The sequence below is a fragment of the Neophocaena asiaeorientalis genome, unplaced genomic scaffold (assembly GCF_003031525.2).
Source record: "Neophocaena asiaeorientalis asiaeorientalis breed wild unplaced genomic scaffold, Neophocaena_asiaeorientalis_V1.1 scaffold1, whole genome shotgun sequence".
NCBI classification, from domain to species: domain Eukaryota; kingdom Metazoa; phylum Chordata; class Mammalia; order Artiodactyla; family Phocoenidae; genus Neophocaena; species Neophocaena asiaeorientalis.
This window is the reverse complement of record NW_020171981.1, coordinates 4,765,586-4,788,588: the sequence shown is the minus strand read 5'-3', so window position 1 is coordinate 4,788,588 and position 23,003 is coordinate 4,765,586. Positions and strand designations below refer to the sequence as shown.

Here is a 23,003-nt window from a genome sequence, read left to right as displayed (position 1 = left end):
GGTCATATGTCCCTCTTTTCTGGGAGAAACAGGTATAAACCAGGACTTTGCTCATTAAAATAGGATATAGGGCCACCCTGTCTAATTGGCAATATTGTAAGCTTCTGAAACCAGGGGTCATATGTATCATGTTCGTAGTCATGTCTGTGGCACCTCATACATGGTAGGTACTCAATAAATATTTGTTGAGTGTTACTGAAAGTCGGCTGGTATTTTGAGGCTTGGTGTAGATTTAAGTGTTTTTTATGCTTAGTTAACTTACGTTTGCACTTTCATCAACACTTGCATCTAAATGATCTTATATGTTGAATCTGAATAGGTTTGATGAATTCATTTAGTTTTTAAGTTTAGGATCAGTTGTTTGGTTTATTATAGAAATAATAGGGACTTCCCTGGTGGCACAGTGGGTAAGAATCAGCCTGCCAATTTAGGGGACACGGGTTCGAGTCCTGGTCCGGCAAGATCCCACATGCCATGGAGCAGTGAACCCCGTGCACCACAACTACTGAACCCCGCCCCCCTAGAGCCCACGCTCCACAAGAGCAGCCACCACAATGAGAAGCCCGCACACCACAACAAAAGAATAGCCTCCTCTTCCCGCAACTAGAGAAAGCCTGTGCACGGCAACGAAGACTCAACGCAGCCAAAAATAAATAAATAAGTAAATTTATTTAAAAAAAAAAAAACATGTCCATTGTAAAAATATTAGAAAACCTAGATTACATTACCTCTTTACCAGCAGCCCTCAACTTCACTTCCAAAAAAAGTCATCTGTCCTCCGATTGGGTTTTATTTTAAGGGAGAAAAGAGCATAGCAGTTATATACTCAACTAGTTCTTACTCTCTCAGAGCCCCTCTCACCTTTTAGACAGCAGGCCTGAATTTCCTCTATTTATGAAAGAGACTAATACTTACTTGACAGGAACTTTGTGATCATAGATAGATGTGGGGTTTTGGGGGGGAGGAGCTGGGGAAGGAGGGAGCAGTTACTAGAACAATGGTTCTGTGATCAAAACTCTGATTGCTCTAGCCACATTTCTTAAAGGTGTTGCCAAAAGTAGTTGGTAGAAATTTTACACTGATGTGAACCAGTGTGAAAACTCTTTGATTTTGGTGAGGGAAGTATATTTAAAGCTCTTACAAGAAAAACCCACATTACTAATTAAAATATTTTCTTCAGCATAAACAGGTGCAGGGGAATTAGTCTTGGTCCTATGTCCCCAAGCCTTTAACTGGGCAACCTGCTTGGTCACGTTGGCTTGATTATCTTGATCACCCATTGGATTTGGGTTGTGACAAAAGTTATTTAAAAACAAAAACAAGTAGGCAAACAAGTATTTATTCAGATTTTTGACTGATTACATCTATTTATAGCACATATATTGCGGAGAGCTGTGGTTTTCTTTAGATTAAGAAAAGCATCGTGTAAAAATCATCCTCCCCACATAAATATTTCCTCCACCCACTCATTTGTCTGCAAGCCAGGAGTCTGTTCACTTCCTCTTGGGCTCAGTGCCTTTGCTGTTCATAGGCTCATTTTTTAGACATTCCAGTGCAGTTAAAATATAAATGTCTAAAGTGTGTATTGTTACTAATTAATTTATGTTATACCCTCCAAGTAATTCCTCTGGGGCTTATAGGGAGATAGTGTCTTGGAACAGGTTGTTCACTCAGAAATGTGGCTGTTTGGGAGTTTTGTCTTTCTGAAATATGCATAGTATTCACAGCTCAATATAGAGAACCATGTTTTGGGAAAAAGTAATTAAGAATTCTATGTGGAAAAACTTTTGTATATTTGAACATCTTCCACCAGCTTTCTCTGCTCAGGTTATTACTGACCAATTATTGAACCAGGGAGCAAATAGTCAAGCGTAATTTTGTGTGATGCTGGGGATTTTTGTGCCTCACAAGCGGATTGTTAAATTGCCACATGTTCTATAGGTTAGCCTTGAGTTAACATTTTAGTGTTATCTCACCAGTAGCTAACAGAAGCTTATCAATGTGATACGTGTATAAGTGTGCGTGTTTGTATATGTATGTGTTCGTAAGTACTGTGCTTTTCTTCCCTTAAACTGAACAGTTGAGATGTGTTGTAGCATGAAGATGTATTGACTTTTTTTCCTCCTCTGCTTTACCTGTTATATGGCATTTAATGAAAAAATCTTGCTCGAAAGTTGCAGATCCCTTGAGGGCAACAAACACTACACTCAAAGTGAAACTAGGTTACTGCTTCTGCAACATGCAGTGGTTTGTATCAAAAGCTGTTTTTGTCTTAACTTTGAAATTATTCCCTTTTCTTTGAAGTGGTCATATTTTAATTTGGAGTGGTTTTAAATTTTAGAATTTCCTGAAGTGAACATTAAAATGTTTTAATATTTTCTTATGTGGCTGTGTACACAAGCTTATAGAAGTCTTATCTCCGGACAGCGTATTTCTTAAATAAGACCAAAGGGAAAAAATACTTCAGATTTGAGAATGTATTAAAGACTGATACAATGACGTATCACCTCACACCAGTAGGAATGGGCATCATCAGAAAATCTACAAACAACACATGCTGGAGAGCGTGTGGAGAAAAGGGAACCTTTCCTCTTGCACTGTTGGTGGGAATGTAAATTGATACGGCCACTATGGAGAGCAGTATGGAGGTTCCTTAAAAAACTAAAAATAGAATTAACATATGATCCAGGAATCCCACTACTGGGCATATACCCAGAGAAAACCATAATTCAAAAAGACACATGCACCCCAGTGTTCATTGCAGCACTATTTACAATATCCAGGTCGTGGAAGCAACCTAAATGCCCATCGACAGACAAATGGATAAAGAAGATGTGGTACATGTATACAATGGGATATTACTCAGCCATAGAAAGGAATGAAATTGGGTCATTTGTAGAGACATGGATGGATCTAGAGACTCATACAGAGTGAAGTAAGTCAGAAAGAGAAAAACAAATATCATGTATTAACACATATATGTGGAACCTAGAAAAATGGTAGAGGTGAACTGGTTTGCAGGGCAGAAATTGAGACACAGATATAGAGAACAAACGTATGGACACCAAGGGGGGAAAGTGGTGGTGGGGAGGGTGATGTGATGAATTGGGAGACTGAGATTGATAGGTATACACTGATGTGTATAAAACTGATGACTAATAAGGACCTGCTGTATATATATATATATATATAAGACAAAGTGTTTTAGGAGGGTATTCCAAACAGTTTTAGGTAGCTATGTTATAGATCTCCTTAGCTTTTAAAATATCTGAGCTTTTATGATTTAGTACTTTGTGTTTTAATATTGGAATCATCTTTAGTATAACCAAGAGAAGATTAGGCACTTTTTATTAACTATTTACTATTACTACTTATTGTGATAGATAATCTTTTTTCTTTTGGTTGATAGGTTCTGAAATGAGGTAGAGATTAAGCTTGTGGCTTTATTATACTTTTTCATCTGTATTTTTTTTTTTTTTTTTTTTTTTTACGCGGGCCTCTCACTGCTGTGGCCTCTCCTGTTGTGGAGCACAGGCTCCGGACGCGCAGGCTCAGCGGCCATGGCTCACGGGCTCAGCCGCTCCGCGGCATGTGGGATCTTCCCGGACCGGGGCACGAACCCGCGTCCCCCTGCATCGGCAGGCGGACTCTCAACCACCGCGCCACCAGGGAAGCCCTGTATATAATTTTTTAAAGTTTAATAAACTAACCTACTCTAATAAATTCCAAAATGTTTTCTTGTAATGGGTTCCTTGTGGTAAAAGGTGTTCCTTCCCATCAGCATTTAAACACGCTTAAGTCTCTCCGATCTTTAAAAACCGAATGCGAACTTTTTGTCTATTTGGAGTCCAGTTCCGGCTGCCATTCCTCAGCTGCCATCCCCTCCTCCTCACAGGGTAGGCTGGTTGATTGAGCAGGCCCCACAGCTAGGAGTGGTAGCTCCAGAACTCAGCCCAAGTCTGAGCCCTTAACCATTACACTAATTAACTCAAGACGGCCGTTTCTCCAGGGAGAAGGAGGCTGTGGAAGGACAAGGTGGCCCTTATGTTAAGGAATTATTCAGCCACTACAATCAGTGGTCATTTTTCTCTTACTCGGTGTTTTAGCAGCATTTGCTGCAGCTGAACAGTTCTTCTTTCTTTTTTTTTTTTTTTTTTTTGCGGTACGCGGGCCTCTCACTGTTGTGGCCTCTCCCGTTGCGGAGCACAGGCTCCGGACGCGCAGGCCCAGCAGCCGTAGCTCATGGGCCCAGCCGCTCCGCGGCACGTGGGATCTTCCCGGACCATGGCACGAACCCGTGTTCCCTGCATTGGCAGGCGGACTCTCAACCACTAAGCCACCAGGGAAGCCCCAGTTCTTCTTTCTTGAAGCTGAATCTCTTGGCTTCTGCGCGTTGCAGTTTAGTGTTTTCATTTTACCTCAGTGTTAATTTCTTCTCTCTTCCTTGTTGGCTTTTTCTCCTCTGCCCATAGGGTGCCCTAAAGCTTTCTTTTCTCTATCGATCCTGTCTTCCCAGCCCTGAAATGTAAATTCTTTCTGTATGCTGCTGTCTCCCAAATATATGGGTCCAGTCCTGACTTCTCCCCTGATCTTCTATCCAATTGACTACTTGATGTCTCTGCATAGATGTCTAATTTGCATCTCAAACATGACTCTATAAATTAGGATGCCTTGGGCTTCAAATGATAGAAAATCCAATTCAAAATAATTTGAAAATAAGGAAAATGTATCATAACAAGTAACAAGATGCCTCAGTCTAGGATTGGCTTAAATCTGTGGTTTAGTGACATCATCAAGGACCCACATTCTTTCCACCTTTCTGCTCTGCCATCTTGGACTTGTCTGCTTTGTCCTTTAGCCAGTTCTCATCATGGATGCAAGATGGGTACCACAGTTCCAGGCATCATATCCAGACAAGATGACATCCAGCAGAGGGTGGTGGTTAGTGCTTTCTTATGCTTTTTTAAGAGTTTGGAAATCTTTCTCAGAAGCCTTCCAGCTGATTTCCCTTAAATCTCTCTGTCCAAAACTTAATCATGGACCCACCTCTAAATCAATTGCTGGCAATGGGAATGTGGTCATATAAGCAAATTTTATACAATACGGGATGAAATAAGTATAATAAAGCCAGGAGTAGTAGAGTAGAAATACACACAGGAAAAGTGATAGGGGCTGGGGATTTTTAGAAAGAGTTAGTGGTGTTTGAACTGAATATTGAGAGATTAGTGAGATTCAGTTGATAGGGAGAGAAATAAGGGCGTTCTCGGCTGATGGGGCAGGATACACAAATGACTGGCATGAGAAGTCATATGGCATGCTCATGGAACGTTGAGTAGACAGACCTTAATAGAGTTTGTGGAGGGATGTGGAGGGAGATGAGGCTAGAAAGGTAAAGTGAGGGGTCTAATCTTTTTTTGGCTGCGTTGGGTCTTCGTTGCTGCACGCAGGCTTTCTCTGGTTGTGGCGAGTGGGGGCTGCTCTTCGTTGCTTCTCATTGTGGCTTCTCTTCTTGTAGAGCACGAGCTCTAGGGCACGCAGGCTTCAATAGTTGTGGCGCGTGGGGTCTAATCTTGAAGGAGGTTTGGACTTAATTTTTTGTAGTGGTTTTCATTGCAAAGGAATGTTAGGAATATTTAGCAAAAAACTTATCTAGTCACTCTGCAAAAGATAGAACTAGATCTCTGGATTGAGGCTGATTGTCTTAACAGTAATAAAAAAGATGTGCTCTCCCACCTCTATTTTCCTGTTAGATATGGGTATGGAAATTCAAATTGTCTAAATCATCTTTGATATCTTTCTTTATCCTTCACATCTAATGAGAAAGCTCTGTTGATTCCCCCCCTTTTTTTTTTGACTCTCTCTGCCACTGTTAGTGATGCCCACATCTCTCAGCTCTACAGTCAAACCCTTCCATTTTCTGTCCCTACATTGACTACGTTTATAACCTTATCACCAGCTAACCCCTGGTAAAGTCCCTTTGACTGGGCCTGAGTATACTGTGCTTCTTCATGGTAACAGCCTTACTCTCCTCATCCTGTCTTCTCATTTCCTCTCTGCTTCTTCAGATCCCTCCATCATTCAGGACCTAGCTCAGATCTCATGCTCTTCACAAGGCTTTCCATAGCCTGTCCATTGTACATCTTTCTTGCCCTTTTAAATAGTTATATGGCACCTTTTAAAAAAATACCATTTGTTTTATTTGGCAGTTGTGACTTTTTAAATACATTTATTTCTAATTTTTTTTTTTTTTGGCTGCATTGGGTCTTCGTTGCTGCACGCAGGCTTTCTCTAGTCGCAGCGAGCAGGGGCTACTCTTCGTTGCGGTGCGCGTGCTTCTCATTGCGGTGGCTTCCCTAGTTGCGGAGCACAGGCTGTAGGCACACGGGCTATGGTAGTTGTGGCGCGTGGGCTCTAGAGCACAGGCTCAGTAGTTGTGGCACACGGGCTTAGTTGCTCCGTGGCATGTGGGATATTCCCAGACCAGGGCTCAAACCCCTGTCCCCTGCATTGGCAGGTGGATTCTTAACCACTGAGCCACCAGGGAAGACCCAGTTGTGACTTATTTTTTGTGTATAGTTCTTGCTCCCCAAACAAATTTAAGCTTGTGAAGGTTGGGGTCAATACAATAATTATTTGAAGGAATAAATAAATAAATATCTTCTTATATTAGACTCTTGGTACTTTGCGTGTAGATGATAGTTAAAGCTTGTGAATGAAGAGTGGAGTGCGGTAATTGGACAGAAAACACAGTGCATAAACCCGTTTGACCTATAAACTTTGCCTTTATAATCAGAAAAAAAAAAGTTAAAAGCTATATCTCTCTTTAGAGGAATAAAGGAGATCTGGGCATTCACAAATAGACCCTATGTTTGAGAAGTAGCAATTTTAGTAAAGAGTCCTCTCACTTCCAAGACTGTGACACACTGGATATCTCGTGAGGATTCATTAGCCATAACTCAGTGTGGTTAGGGTTACAACCCAGACCCCAGAATCAACGTCTTCTCTATGTTCAGCTGTACTTCCCAAAAGGGAGGGAGGATCCATTGGCTCAGTTTGCCACCATCCAGCATAGAACACCTCTGTTGGGTAGAGTTGTGCTCTACACCACCTACAGAGTGATTGGGCACTTTTGCCTTTAATTCTGACACAGTTGTGGCATTGCTACCTGGCTTTGTTTTTACTCAGCCTACAACTTATGTTTTAAAAAGAAAGGACTATTAACAGTAAGGAAGCAATGGATATGGCACGTTATCTGAGGCTTCATAGGTTGCTTCTACATCCCATTTGGCATGTTGCCTTAAACGCCTTCTGATCAAGGCAGAGGATTGAACAGAATCATCAAGGAATGGTGTTATACGTGGTCATACCTCTCTCTACTCTGAGAAGGTGTGGTAGACCTAGTGTTGTTTTTGGAAAAAGTTACCTATACCATGGTTAAGGCTATGGGCCAGTCCCATTTAGTGTCATACTTATTTCAAGATTGTAGATAGCATATTCCCTTAACTCAGGCATCCCCAGCCTGAGATTAATAAACTAATTTTAGTATTCAGAAAGTCAAATGGAAGTTATGGTAAAAGCTGGAGAGTCTAACCAAAAAGTTAGGCTACTTTTTTTATATTTGGTCAGCAAAAAATAAAAAAGTATGACCTAAATGCAATTTCTTAGACGCAACTTTTTTTTTTTTTTTGGCTGTGCCATGCAGCATGTGGGATCCTAGTTCCCGGACCAGGGATCAAACCCGCACCCCCTGCATTGTAAGTGTGGAGTGTTAACCGCTGGACCACTAGGGAAGTCCCTCTGAGACATAACTTTTAAAAACACTGCTCCAGGGCTTCCCTGGTGGCGCAGTGGTTGAGAGTCCGCCTGCCGATGCAGGGGACATGGGTTCGTGCCCCGGTCCGGGAAGATCCCACATGCCGCGGAGCGGCTGGGCCCGTGAGCCATGGCCGCTGAGTCTGCGCGTCCGGAGCCTGTGCTCCGCAACGGGAGAGGCCACAACAATGAGAGGCCCGCGTACCGAAAAAAAACAAAAACAAAAAACGAAAAAAACAGTGCTCCATGGGAACATGGGAAGGGCGTAGGAAGAGGGACGAGCCCTTAATTAAAGGGCTCAACATTAAAGCCCTTAATGTTGAAAAGGTTGGGAATACTGTGTGGCAGTAGGTGACCAGATGAGCTAGGCAAGAAAATGGAAAGAAACAATCAGGACAAACAGTTAAGTGTCACTGGTGGGAGGGAATCCCTTAAGTGTGTAGCTGAGAAAACTGAGGGTTCGAAAAGTAAAGTCACCTGCCCAGAGCAGTATGGAAAAGCCCTAAATAGAGCCAGTCCAAATTCTGTGACGCTCAGCACTGTGGGTGGTTTTGAATTTTCCACTCAATCTCACTGCCATCACTGCTATTAGAGCCCAGTTCATCACTTATGACCTATCCAGTAAATCAATAATGTCATTTTTGTACTAGTATCCAGATAGCCTATTTCATCTCATTTCATTTATTTATTTATACTGAGATATAATTTATATACCATATAATTCACCATTTTAAAGTGTACAAAGTCAGTGTTTTTTAGTGTATTCAGAAAGCTGTGCAACCATCACGAATATCTATTTCCAAAATATTTTCAGCACCCCAAAAGGAAACCTGGAATCCATTATAGCAGTCACTCCCTGCTCCTCCCTAACCCCAGCTCCTCTCAGTCACTAATTTACTTTCTGTCTTCATGGATTTGCTTATTCTGACCATTTCATGTAAATGCAATCATACAATGTGTTGTCTTTTGTGTCTGGCTTCTTTGCTTAGCATAATGTTTTCAGGATTCATCCATGCTGTACAACGTCTCAGTACTTCATTCCTTTTTATGACTGATAGTATTCCATTGTGTGGATATAGGTTTTATGTATGCATTCATCATCAGTTGGTGTATAATTGGATTGTTTCCACTTTGGGGCTATTATGAACAATGCTGCTATGAACATTTACATACAAGTTTTTGTATGAAAGTATATTTTTAGTTCTCTTGAGTACATACCTAGGAGTGGAATGACAGGTCATGTGGTAACTCTATGTTTGACATTTTGAGGAACTGTCAAACTGTTTTCAAAAGTGACTGTACCAGTTTATATTCCCATCAGTAATGTATGAAGCTTCCAATTTCTCCACATCCTAGCCAACCCTTGCTTCTTTCCAGTTTTTTATCATAGCCACCGTAGGAGGTATGAAGTGGTATCTTATTGTGGTTTTGATTTGCATTTTTTTAATGACTAAAGATATTGAGCATCTTTCCCTGTACAAATTGACCATTTGTATATCTTCTTTGGAGAAATGTCTATTCAAGTGTTTTGCCCATTTAAAAATTGGGTTATCTTTTTATTGTTGAGTTGTAAGAGTTCTTTATATATTGTGGATACTAGACCCTTATCAGACCTATGATTTGCAAATATTTTTTCCCATTCTCTGGGTTATCTCTTTACTTTTCTGATAGTGACCTTTGACACCCCAAAGGTTTCTATTTTGGTAAAGTTCAGTTTATATTCTTTCTTTGGTTGCTTATGGCCTACTTCAGTTTTTAAACTTTCCATTCCCCATCTTTTCTTTTCTTTCATCTCCACTGCATCATGTTCACTGTGGAAAAATGCATGCAACAAACTCTAAAATTACATAAATCTCTGCTCTGCTATCCATAACCTATAACTTCTTTAGGAATGATCCTCTCAAGTAGGAAGGAGAAAGGAGCCAACACTGAAAGCCCCCTATGTCCTGGGAACTTTGCCTGTGTTATCAGATTAAATAGGTGTGGGTACTATTATTCTTCTTTTACCAGGGAACACACTGAGATCAGGTGAAATTAATTGGCTTGTCTGAGGTTATACATCCGGTTAATTAGCATATTGGGGATTATACTAAGATCTTTTATTCTACATTTAATGATGTTACTCAGCACAGTTCTTTCATTCAACTGTTAATTCTTTTATGACCATAGATACGCTGGAGAGATTCAGAGAAAAAGATGTAGGAAAGAAGAGCAAAGGAGGTAGAGGAAATTTTAACTTACAAACCTAATCTAAATGTATATTACAAATATAGAAAAGTAAAAGCTGCTGTACGACAGGAGTTCTTCGACGGGGGTTTGGAGATCCTTAGGGGGATCCATGGATGGGTTTCTCAAAATGGGCAGACTCCTTGAAATTGCATGTAAATGTTTGTGTGTTCATTTTTGTGGGGAGAGAGGATTTGTAGTTTTCCAAAGATTCTTAAAAGTTTAAGAATTACAGCCAAGGAGAAGAAAATACAGACTTAGGAAGGAAAAGGCAAGTTGTATGTTAGCAATTCATCTTTTTCCATTGGACATGTTTTGGGTATGTCATGGTTTGGGTTAAACCTTCCCATAGGGTTTCAAATAATTTGTTTTAGATTAGTTGTTTATACCTGGTTTAAGCCTAGTTCAGTTAAACTTTTTTCCAAATGTTAATTTTTGAAGTGTCAAAAATTTTTTGTTAATGAGAAAATGGTAACAATCCTTTGTCTTTCGGTAGGCAAATATATAAATTAAATTCCAACATCTCCTGGTGGTGTTCACACATTGTAAAATATAACGTATGAGTGTAATGAGGGCATTTCTCAGTTATTTTCATTTTCTAAATGAGTTTTTAATTCAAGTTCACAATGATCTAGTCAACTTGATGTATACATAGGCCTCTCACAATGGCTTACATTATAGGTAGCCACAATGTGAACATCTGAACCTGCTAAACAGGTCTCAGTTCTAACTTAAAGTGTTACTTTTAAGGAGTTTAAGAAAAGTAAGATTCACAAGGCCTTTTAAGCCTCTGATTTTTCTTAATAAAGCTAATAGGCAGGATATCAACTACTAATGATCAAGGTACTCACATTGATAGCCATTTTGAAAATGGACTAGTGCATTAAATGTGATAATTGCGTTCCATAAAACCTTTGGTTAAAGCTAGACTGAGACTTTCTAAGTAATACAAAACTCTTATTCTTCTTTTAAAAATAACTCCTTTGTTTAAATTACATTCTCCTGTCTGTAGATGACTTTTGTGAATTGAATTGAATAATGGAAAGATGTTGTAAAAATATGTTGTAATCATCCAGGTCCTGCAGTGTAACCTACTTAGTATTAGATTTCGTCTTTGGCCCTAGGGGTTATTGGTGAAAGTTAAGGTTGCTTAAGCCACTGTGTGATGAGTAATGCACATTAGTTTTTATTATCTTATAAGGAAATGTGGAGACTGTTGATGCTTGGAGGTAATTAGGTAGTGCTTAGGAAAAGTACCTCTCCTTTGTACTCTTCTACTAGCTTTACTTGCATATTACTGAGGAAACGCAACGACAGTCCCATTTAAATGCATATGTGGGGCTTCCCTGATGGCGCAGTGGTTAAGAATCCCCCCCGCCAATGCAGGGGACACGGGTTTGATTCCTGGTCTGGGAAGATCCCACATGCCACGGAGCAACTAAGCCCGTGTGCCACAACTACTGAATCCCACGCACCTAGAGCCCCTGCTCCGCAACAAGAGAAGCCACCGCAATGAGAAGCCCGCGCACCGCGAAGAAGAGTAGCACCCGCTCTCCACAACTAGAGGAAGCCCGCGCACAGCAACGAAGACCCAACACAGCCAAAGATAAATAAATTTATAATAAATAAATGCATATGTGAAACACTGCAGTGAAGTTTTATTTTTACAAAAGGTTTGTCCAAAGTTGGAGGTGACAGGTATTTCTCAGTTTCATTTCTTACAGATAACGGATTAAATGGACTGCTTAAAAATAATTATTTGACATTAAATTTTGTTAGATGAGATTGCATTAAAACTAGTTATATTTTTCAACTGTATTAAATATAGGCATCTGAGAACACTTTATGATGTTTATCTAAAATATGGTCCAATGATATATGTCATTTGAGGTTTTGTTTATTGTAAAGTTGACTTTTACATGTTGGTGTTGGTAGCTTTTCTAGTGCATCCCAGGTCGATTTTGTGAGCACCTTTAGAAAGTAAGCATTTAATAAATGTTTAACAAATGTATGATAAATGTGCTTTATGTAATTTAAAGTATCATATAAATGCATATAACTGTCACCACTACCATATGTGTTTCGTAGATCAGAGGGTAGAATTTACCAAGTTTTTCAGTTTTGCAGTTTGTTTTCTTGGCTCCCGCTTTTCAGGTTGGCAGACTGAGGCATAGGTTGGTAAAATTTAAGGGTTGACAGTACCAAAATTTAGGTTAAGAATGAACCCCGGGACTTTGCTGTTGGTGCAGTGGTTAAGGATCCGCCTACCAATGCAGGGGACGTGGGTTCCATCCCTAGTCTGGGAAGATCCCACATGCCTCAGAGCCGCTAAGCCCGTGCGCCACAACTACTGAAGCCTGCACTTTAGGGCCTGCGTGCCACAACTACTGAAGCTGGCACGCCTAGAGCCCATGCTTCGCAACAAGAGAAGCCACCACAATGAGAAGCCCGCGCACCACAAAGAAGAGTAGTCCCCGCTCCCGCAACTAGAAAAAGCCCGCGCGCAACAACAAAGACCCAACACAGCCAAAAAAAAAATGAACCCTAATTATCGATCCCATCATTAAGCCTGTATGGTCACACATTCTTTACCATAATAATATGGCTTGTTTTATATAAAATAACAAGATCTTAATCTCCCTCACTTATTTCTCTCCTCCCCCCTACCCCCCTCCGGCTCCCCACCCCTCTGGTAACCACCTGTTTGTTCTCTATCTGTGGCTCTGTTTCTGGTTTGTTGTTTGCTTACTTGTTTTGTTTTTTAGATTCCACATATAAGTGAAATCATACAGTATCTGACTTATTTTACTTAGCATAATACCCTCTAGATCCCTCCATATGGTCGCAAATGGCAAGATCTCATTCTTTTTCACGGCTGAGTAATATTCGTGTGTGTGTAAATATATATGTATGCATACACACCGTATCTTCTTTATCTATTCATCTTTTTTTTTTTGGCCGCACCGCATGGCAGGCGGGATCTTAGTTCCCTGAGAAGGGATTGGACCTGTGCCCCCCTGCCATGGAAGCGCAGAGTCTTAACCAGTGGACCGCCAGGGAAGTTCCTCCATTCAACTGTTGATGGGCACTTAGGTTGCTTACATTTCTTGGCTATTGTAAATAATGCTACATTGAACATAGGAGTTTTCTTTGGATATATACCCAGGAGTGGAATTGCTGGATCGAGTGGTAGTTCTATGTTTAATTATTTGAGGAATCTCCATATTGTTTTCCATAGTGGCTGCTCTTACAGATTGTTTTTAAGGAAAAGACAGGACATGGTGAGATTTCATTTATTTTAGGCCTACTGAAAGTAGAACCTACTGTATTATCAAAAAAACAAAATTAAGGTTTTAGTGTGGACATGAGTCTTAAACTCAGTTTAATTACTAGGTAGGGAAATTAATTATTTCATAAGGAGTAGAGAACTTTTTAGAATTACAATTTGGATATTTTAAATTTTATTTTAGTCAGTACTAATATAGGATTTAGTGTAAAATCGTTTGTGCTTTTATTTTGTTTTTATCCTAATTCCTGGTATTATTTTCCTACTCCTTTTCTACTTCAATTTCTTTACTTATTTTAAGTTTATTCTATTTAATTATATATCTGTTTTATCATATATATGTTTCAAAGATATACTTACATATAGGTCTACAGTTGTTTGCCGTCATGTAATTTGACCCCTAAAACACAACTCTAATTATATTAGTTCCTTCCTTAAAAACCTTTGATGCTCTATCTTGTCATCCATATTAACTACAATTCAGTCCAGCCTTCAAGGTTGGCCACGATATGGCAATAACTCACCTATTGGGACTTCCCTGGTGGCTCAGTGGTTGGGAGTCCACCTGCCAATGCAGGGGACACAGGTTCGAGCCCTGGTCTGGGAAGATCCCACATGCCACGGAGCAACTAAGCCCGTGCGCCACAACTGCTGAGCCTGCGCTCTAGAGCCCGTGAGCCACAGCTACTGAGCTCGCGTGCTGCATCTACTGAAGCCCGCGCGCCTAGAACCTATGCTTCGCGATAGGAGAGTCTCCACCACAATGAGAAGCCCGCGCACCACAACAAAGAGTACACCCCGCTCGCTGCAACTAGAGAAAGCCCGTGCGCAGCAGTGAAGATCCCCAACACAGCCAAAAATAAATAAATAGATAAATTTATTTTAAAAATAACTCACTTATCTTGCCACCTCTCCCTTCCTCAAGCCCTATATTCTAGCAAAACTAAACAGCTTACACGGTCTCTTGTTTAAGAATATACCTCACTATTACCCCATTCGAATTTCGCTTTACTAGAAGTGACTTTTTCTGCCTTCACTTCTGCCAGTCTAAAACCTGCCTGCCCTTGAAGTTTTCCTGAAATGTACTATCCTTCACAAAACTTTTACTGATTTTCCCACCTGCATGCAGTGTCTCTTCCAAACTTTCAGATTTCTAGTTTTTTTTTTTTAACTCATAGTAAGCACATAGTTAGTAGTTGTTAAATAATTACCTGACCATCCAAAGACTTTGAGATCAGTTGTTATTTGACAAATGTATCACTGACATAGTTTCCTAATGAGAAAAAAATGAGTAGCCTTCGGCAAAAGCAGGAAAGCTTTGACTAAAGTATCAGACCATTGCATTGCTATCACAGACCCAAATGTCATCCTGTCCGTTCTTCCTAGTGGATCTTTTTTCTTTTTTTTGAAAGAACTTTGCTGATAGGCATTTATCTTTCCCTCCTTGATTCTTTCCATTTCTTGGTGGTTTTAGTTTTGGCCTGATCCTCGTAGGTAGTTGTATGCTTTAGAAACCTCTCCATTCAGCAGGACCAGGGTCTGGCAGTACATGGGTGGTTTGAGCTTTGGAAACAGGTCAGGGGCCATGGCTCTGAAGGAGTGGAATAAGCAGAGGTATCAGACTGATATACCTTACCAGGCTGCCTTTTCAACTTGCAAAGACTTGTCCAAAATAGTGTCTTTTTAACATACAAGGAGGATGCATAGCTACATATTTTAATAGAAAAAAATTAAATTTGTTGAAAGTAACTATTAAAACTTCTCAGGGAACAAAATTGTTTTCCTTTTAAAACTAATAAACACTCTTGAAGACTGCATAAACTTATTTTGTGGTCCACGTGGGGAAAAAATGGCATTGAAAAAAGCACATTCTGGAAGCTGTACTTTACTATCTGTATATATGCTGTCATATGTTCTAACTTTTTTTTAAAAACTGTATTTTCTTCCCAGTAGCTGGTCCAGCTTTTATAGTACTAGGACTGACTGCTTCTCAGCTGGTGAACCCCTGACATACACACCACGTTTTCCCCCAAGTTGTGTACACTAATTATAGCAAGACACTAAGGAATGACCCACTTCATTTTGGAATTTATTTTATGACACTTCAGACAATTATCTTTAAGGACAGATGAACTTGTGTTGTTTTAATACCATAGAGAGATGAATTTAAGCAGCTTTAAATATCACTGAGGGTTATTTCTTCTTTGCCTCTTCTGTCTACCTTCAGGTTCTTAGAGCTCAATACATGCACTTAGAGAGGCTTCTAAAAAACTAAGATGATTTGTAATAAGTAAGTTAGAACTGAGGATACGCATGAAGAGCTGGATAATGGAACATGGAAGGTTCTAATTTCCCTAATGCGGTTTTGGTATTTTAAAGGTTACTGTGTTGTGCCCTTAGGAGATATTTTAAGTTTTCTGGAAAGAGACTAAAGAAAGATTATCACCAAAACTCAGACAAGGGAAAAGGTGCCAAAACCAAATGAAGAAAATGTGGGCAGAATGCCCATGTGTGTCTCAAAGTGAACAGTTAGATTGTGTCTTCTATTGTGACAGGGTGATTTATTGGTGTTTCTGTGAGCCTTCCTGATTTTAATAGTGGTGAGATGTCACTTTCAGGTTCACGTGGGGGGACTTCCCTGGTGGTCCAGTGCTTAAGACTCAGCTCTTCCACTGCAGGTTCATATGGTAATCCTATATATGTGTACATCATTTAAAATCATATAAAGCAAAAAAGGGCAGATTTCCAAGTGGTCCAGTGGTTAGGACTCAGCACTCTCACTGCCGGGGCCCGGGTTCAGTCCCTGGTCGGGGAACTAAGATCCCACAAGCCACGCAGGGCAGCGCGCCCCTCCCCCCCCAGAAAAATAGAATACAGCACTTTAATTGTAATTTTTTAAATAAGGAAAAGTCTTATTTTCTAACTTACTAAGTAGAGAATCCCCATGTGAATTGATCCCTTCACCTGTCTGATCTTTAAACTTTTCACCTAGCAATTCTGTCTCTGCTGTCTAGCTTAAGACTGAGACCATTGATATATGTAATACATATACATATTCATAAAGAACTGCATTAGCTAGGTTATGTTGCAGCAACAAACCACCTCCCAATCTAGGTGGCTTAAACAATGAAGGATTTGTTTCTCACTACATGGCCATGATAGATCAGCAGGGCAGCTCTGCTCGTGTCACTCAGTGATCCAGGCTGATGGAAGAACCACCTTCTTGTACACTATTGGTCACCATGCTAAGAGGGAAGTGAAGTCTGGAGGGTCTCTCACCAGCTCAGAAGTGATTCACATTGCTTATTTCGCAACACGATGGCCAGATCTAGTCATGTAGTCCCATGTAACTAGTCAGGGCCAGGGAGCACAACACTGCCGGTACCAGGGAGACAGCTGAAAATATATAATAAACAGCGCTGTTCTTTTGGTCACCAGATAGTCGATCTACCCTCTCTCACAGGCAAAATACACTCACTTCCTCCCCAAGTAGGGAACCCCAAGGTCCTATCAAATCATTGCATCAAGCTTGAAGTCCAGGATCTCTGAGTGATGCAAGGATGTGATGACTGGTGGTCTATTCGCGAGGAGATGACGCACATAGTAGTCTCTATATCAGGCCCAGATGTTGCTCTTTTTGATCCATAGATTTGTGAAAGAAATTGGCAAATGATTGGCTGCCGTCACATACAATATACAGTGGTGAGTAGCGACAGGATGATAAAAATAAACACCCCCATTTGAAAGGGGGAAGAACAGGAGACGTATAGCAGCCAGTGGACTGCAGCAGATTCTGCAATTGCTCTGAGCAGTCATTGAGAGGACCCCTCCAGGGATGGGGAATGTTCTTGAAGAGACCCTGACTTGGCTCCTTAGCTCACTTGTCTGTTCTTTCTTTGCTCCCCTGGCTCCATCTTATTGGACCTCCTCCTCCTTTTTTTCCTGTTATGTTCCTTGGCTGTATCCCAAATGGACAATGAGGAATATACCCCTTTAAGGGGACGAACAGCTTTCTTAGTCCACTTCCCGCCATAGATGCCTGGGAACCCAAAGATCATTTTAAGAAGGTTTGAATAGTCATAGGCTCTCAAGCCCAGGCTGGTGGTCGTTTTGGCAGTATAACTCTCAAAAACTTAGTTGGATTTTTACTTATTTGTTTCCAGTCAGCTCCATGTGCCCTAGCCACGTCCACCAGTCTTTTCTAGCCATACTTCATAGATTTGCTGCATAACTCTGCCTTGTTGGTCTCATACTTCTTCCTTGACGTAATTTTGAATACAGGTGTTTCTGCCATAATGCCGTATATGCTTTCCTGAATTCTGCAGAATTGCCCACTAAAATAAACAGGGCTTATGGGAAAAACAGGATTGGGCAGACCACTCAAAAGCTGTGGAACACTGTAACCAGTGCACTAATAAAAGCAAACTTAATTAAAATAAAAACAGTAGCATATTAAATCTCCAGCGGCATATGCACTCAGCATCAGTTGCTTGGAGCTTTACAGACTCAGTCCCCTGGGTGCTTGTTTCCTCCTCTGAGATTTTGGGGTGTTGAAGACATTTACGTATAATAGGACTAATTTCATCACAGTAAAAATTTGATCTATGGTATGGTGTATGCTTCAGCAATCAAAAACTTTCTTTCTTTTTTAAACACAGGAGGAAAAACATATACCCTCAACTTTACCAGATATAAAGTGGAAAGTGCAGTGGTTCATGAAGCAGCTGAACCAGCCACAACTTGCATTAAAGGAAGGTACAGAAGTGGGGTGCTTAGCATTTTTCTTAGTGTTTTCATATATTGCTAAAGCTTTCTTTCTAATTTGGGAAAGCTTTCTCCTGATCACTTCCAACAGGAAAATTTCGTAGAAACCAACATGACTTCTGTGTTATATTGACATCATTTCCCTATTTACTAATAGCATTTGAACTAATTCACATCAAAGAAACGTGCTTTGTAGCAAAACAGACTAAGAGACTGCTTTGGCGAGAGAACCTCTTTTTAGTCTCTTTTTAGAAAAGCTATTTTATTCAGCACTACCTTAATCAGTTGGGAGGTTTCATCAGTGGTTGTGAAGGCCAAAACGTTCACTTGATCCTTGCCTCAAGACTGAATTCTGATCAGCATTTGTATCTCAGAGACCTTCTCAGTCGTGTGTTAAGCACCTGCTTCTTCTAACCCTACAAATCACTGACCTTCTGGACTCCTTTTTTTATGATTGGAAACTGACTGATTCTTTTCTGAATTCATCCTTTTCAAATAATAATTTGTCAAATACAGCCAAGAGTAACCAACACACTCTTTTAATAGTCCGTTTTCCCACTAGAGCTGTAAGTTTTTATGGCATATTAGCCCTCGTCAGCACTGTGCAATATGAGCTGCTCTCCTTTTAGCCTCTGATAGCTTTTTCCTTGCCTCCTTCTACCCAGCTCCTACGCCTTCACCATATACTTTAGGTTTTTTGGTGAGGCAGCACCACACTTCTGGATTCCACCTGTATCAGCTAGGAGAGGCCAGGTTATGCTGCAGTAGTAAACAACACAAGATCTCAGTGGCTTTGTAGTGGGAAGAAGCAGCGTAGCACAGGGAGATCAGCTCAGTGCTTTTCGACCACCTAGGGGGTGGGATGAGGAGGGTGGGAGGGAGGCTCAAGAGGGAGGAGGTGTGGGGATATACGTATGTATATGGCTGATTCACTTTGTTGTACAACAGAAACTAACACCTAACAGCATTGTGAAGCAATTATACTCCAGTAAAGACGTATTTAAAAAAAAAAAAAATCTCAGTGGCTTTGAAAACATGCTCTCCTTCAAATTAAATAAAAAACAAAAAAATTTAAAGATCCACAGCATTATGCATATCCTGTGGGTCATTTTGTTACTTGGTGTCCCTGGTTGATAGCAGTTATCACCTTAAGGATTGCTGGTCCCTGTCTCAGAGGGAAGAGAGGTCTGGAGGATCTCATATTGCTCTTCCATGTATCACTTCTACTCAGCTGTACTGGCTGGAAATAGTCACACAGCCCCACCCAACTACAGGGGAGGGGGCAGGGTGAGAAAGTGCAGGTCTGTCATGTGCCCAGAAGGCCGAGGGTCAGGGGTATTTCAGAAAAACAAATTGGCCACCACCACAGAGGATATCCTTTCATTTATTTTTCTTTGTCTTCATGATTTTGTTTTATTCCTCTCTTTTTCTGGTTAATTGAATTTTACTGTCTCTCCTCCCTTGCTTAATTTGAGATAATTAATGTGGTTAAGTTTATTTACTTGTACTTGTAGTAGTTTACATTATTTCCACGGGTCAGAAGTTTGGGCAATACAAAATAAAGCTACTATGATTTTCCTACTTAAAATGCAAGGTACAAAACTGATGCAAAAAGGTATGTGGTTACAGGAATAATTGAGTTTTAATTATTTTGGAATGTCATTTATCATAGTAGAAATAGACCATGAGCTTTAGAGTCAGGCAGGCCTGGAGTCAAACATTGCTTCTGTCATTTAATAGTTAGGTGATCTTAGACAAATAATTTGACCTCTCAGAGGCATAATTTCCTCTTTTATAAATGCAAAAAAGTATAAATATATCTATTCAGATGTCAAGTAAAACATGGTGGCATTTATCACTGTTTCTTTCTGAAATTCTACTAAAATGAAAGTAAAATAATTTTTTATAATTAATTAATCGATTGATTTGGCCACACCACACGGCTTGTGTGATCTTAGTTCCCCAACCAGAGATTGAAGCTAGGCCCTCGGCGGTGAAAGCACAGAGTCCTAACCATCGGACTGCCAAGGAATTCCCTAAATAATTTTTTTAAAAGAATAAATCCATAAGGAGAGAAAATGGAAGAGAGACAATAGCAGAGGAATGATAGAAATAGTTGTGAATTACATATTATAGTCATGATAGTGTAAGCAATAAATCCCTTAACAAAAAAGTGATACAACTGTATGGGGAGGATGAAGGAAGAGTTGGGAGCAATAAGGTAAGAAAACAATAGTGGGAGACAAGTGGTACTATCTAAAATTGAAAAAAAAAAAAAGTCAAGAAATAGAAATACAATCATAGGGACTTCCACGGTGGTCCAGTGGCTAAGACTCGGTGCTTTCACTGCTGAGGGCCCAGGTTCAGTCCCTGGTCGGAGAACTAAGATCCGACGTGCCACGCGGCATGGCCAGAAAAAAAAGGAAATACAATCAAATTGTTTAGAAATATGAAAGTACATACAAGGGGAAGGGGATTAGGAACCGAGATGGTGGAGTAGAAGGACGTGCTCTCACTCCCTCTCGCGAGAACACCGGAATCACAACTAGCTGCTGGACAATCATTGACAGGAAGACACTGGAACTCACCAAAAAAGATACCCCACATCCAAAGACAAAGGAGAAGCCACAGTGAGACGGCAGGAGGGGTGCAATCACAGTTAAATCAAATCCCATAATTGCTGGGTGGGTGACTCACAGACTGGAGAACACTTATACCCCAGACATCCACCCACTGGAGTGAAGGTTCTGAGCCCCACGTCAGAGTTCCCAACCAGGGGGTCCAGCAATGGTAGGAGGAATTCCTAGAGAATCAGACTTTGAAGGCTAGTGGGATTTGATTGCAGGACTTCAACAGGACTGGGGGGACAGAGACTCCACTCTGGGAGGACACAAAGTAGTGTGCGCATCGGGACCCAGGGGAAGGAGCAGTGACGCCACAGGGGACTGAACCAGACCTACCTGCTAGTGTTGGAGGGTCTCCTGCAGAGGCAGGGGGTGGCTGTGGCTCACCATGGGGACAAGGACACTGGCAGCAGAAGTTCTGGGAAGTACTCCTTGGCGTGAGCCCTCCCCTAGTCCACCATTTAGCCCCACCAAAGATCCCAGGTAGGCTCCAGTGTTGGGTTGCCTCAGGCCAAACAACCAACATTATCATTAGCCCCACCAAAGAGCACAGGTAGGCTCCAGTGTTGGGTTGCCTCAGCCCAAACAAGCAACAGGGAGGGAACCCAGCCAGAGCCATCAACAGTCAAGCGGATTAAAGTTTTACTGAGCTCTGCCCACCAGAGGAACAGTCAGCTCTACCCACCACCAGTCCCTCCCATCAGGAAGCTTGCACAAGCCTCTCAATAGCCTCATCCACCAGAGGGCAGACAGCAGAAGCAAGAAGAACTACAGTCCTGCAGCCTGTGGAACAAAAACCACATTCACACAATGATAGACAAGATGAAAAGGCAAAGGGCTATGTACCAGCTGAAGGAACAAGATAAAACACCAGAAAAACAACTAAATGAAGTGGAGATAGGCAACCTTCCAGAAAAAGAATTCAGAATAATGATAGTGAAGGTGTTCCAGGACCTCAGAAAAAGAACGGAGGCAAAGATCGAGAAGATGCAAAAATGTTTAACAATGACCTAGAAGAATTAAAGAACAAACAAACAGAGATGAACAATACAATAACTGAAATAAAAAATACACTAGAAGGAATCAATAGCAGAGTAACTGAGGCAGAAGAACAGATAAGTGACCTGGAAGACAAAATGGTGGAATTCAGTGCTGTGAAACAGAATAAACAAAAAAGAATAAAAAGAAATGAAGACAGCCTAAGAGACCTCTGGGACAACATTAAAAGCAACAACATTCACATTATAGGGGTCCCAGAAGGAGAAGAGAGAGAGAAAGGACCCGAGAAAATATTTGAAGAGATTATAGTCGAAAACTTCCCTAACATGGGAAAGGAAATAGCCACCCAAGTCCAGGAAGCGCAGAGAGTCCCATACAGGATAAACTCTGGGAGAAACACGCCGAGACACATAGTAATCAAACTGGCAAAAATTAAAAACAAAGAAAAATTATTGAAAGCAGCAAGGGGAAAATGACAAATAACATACAAGGGAACTCCCATAAGGTTAGCAGCTGATTTCTCAGCAGAAACTCTACAAGCCAGAAGGAAGTGACATGGCATATTTAAAGTGATGAAAGGGAAGAACCTACAACCAAGATTACTCTACCCGGCAAGGATCTCATTCAGATTCAACGGAGAAATCAAAAGCTTTACAGACACGCAAAAGTTAAGAGAATTCAGCACCACCAAACCAGCTCTACAACATATGCTAAAGGAACTTCTCTAAGTGGGAAACACAAGAGAAGAAAAGGACCTACAAAAACAAACGCAAAACATTTAAGAAAATGGTCATAGGAACATACATACTGATAATTACCTTAAACGTGAATGGATTAAATGCTCCAACCAAAAGACACAGGCTTGCTGAATGGATACAAAAACAAGACCCATCTATATGCTGTCTACAGGAGACCCACTTCAGACCTAGGGACACATACAGACTGAAAGTGAGGGGATGAAAAAAGATATTCCATGCAAATGGAAATCAAAAGAAAGCTGGAGTAGCAATACTTCTATCAGATAAAATAGACTTTAAAATAAAGAATGTTACAAGAGACAAGGAAGGACACTACATAATGGTCAAGGGATCAATCCAAGAAGAAGACGTAACAATTATAAATATATATGCACCCAACATAGGTGCACCTCAATACATAAGGCAACTGCTAACAGCTCTAAAAGAGGAAATCGACAGTAACACAATAACAGTGGGGGACTTTAACACCTCACTTACACCAATGGACAGATCATCCAAAATGAAAATAAATAAGGAAACAGAAGCTTTAAATGA

At 40.7% G+C, this 23,003-nt stretch overlaps 1 protein-coding gene across 2 annotated transcripts in view; it reads left to right on the top strand.

Moving 5' to 3' along the window:
• The window catches only part of ZNF652 (zinc finger protein 652), a 67,669-nt gene that overhangs the window by 18,962 nt on the left and 25,704 nt on the right, over nucleotides 1–23,003 (top strand). Inside the window, exon 2 of one of the 2 annotated variants that reach the window (XM_024742156.1) lies at nucleotides 17,983–18,079. The exons of the other annotated variant lie outside the window; for it this stretch is intronic. The gene's annotated coding sequence lies outside the window, so the exon portion shown is untranslated. The remainder of the gene's footprint in view (nucleotides 1–17,982; nucleotides 18,080–23,003) is intronic. 2 annotated transcript variants of the gene reach the window in all.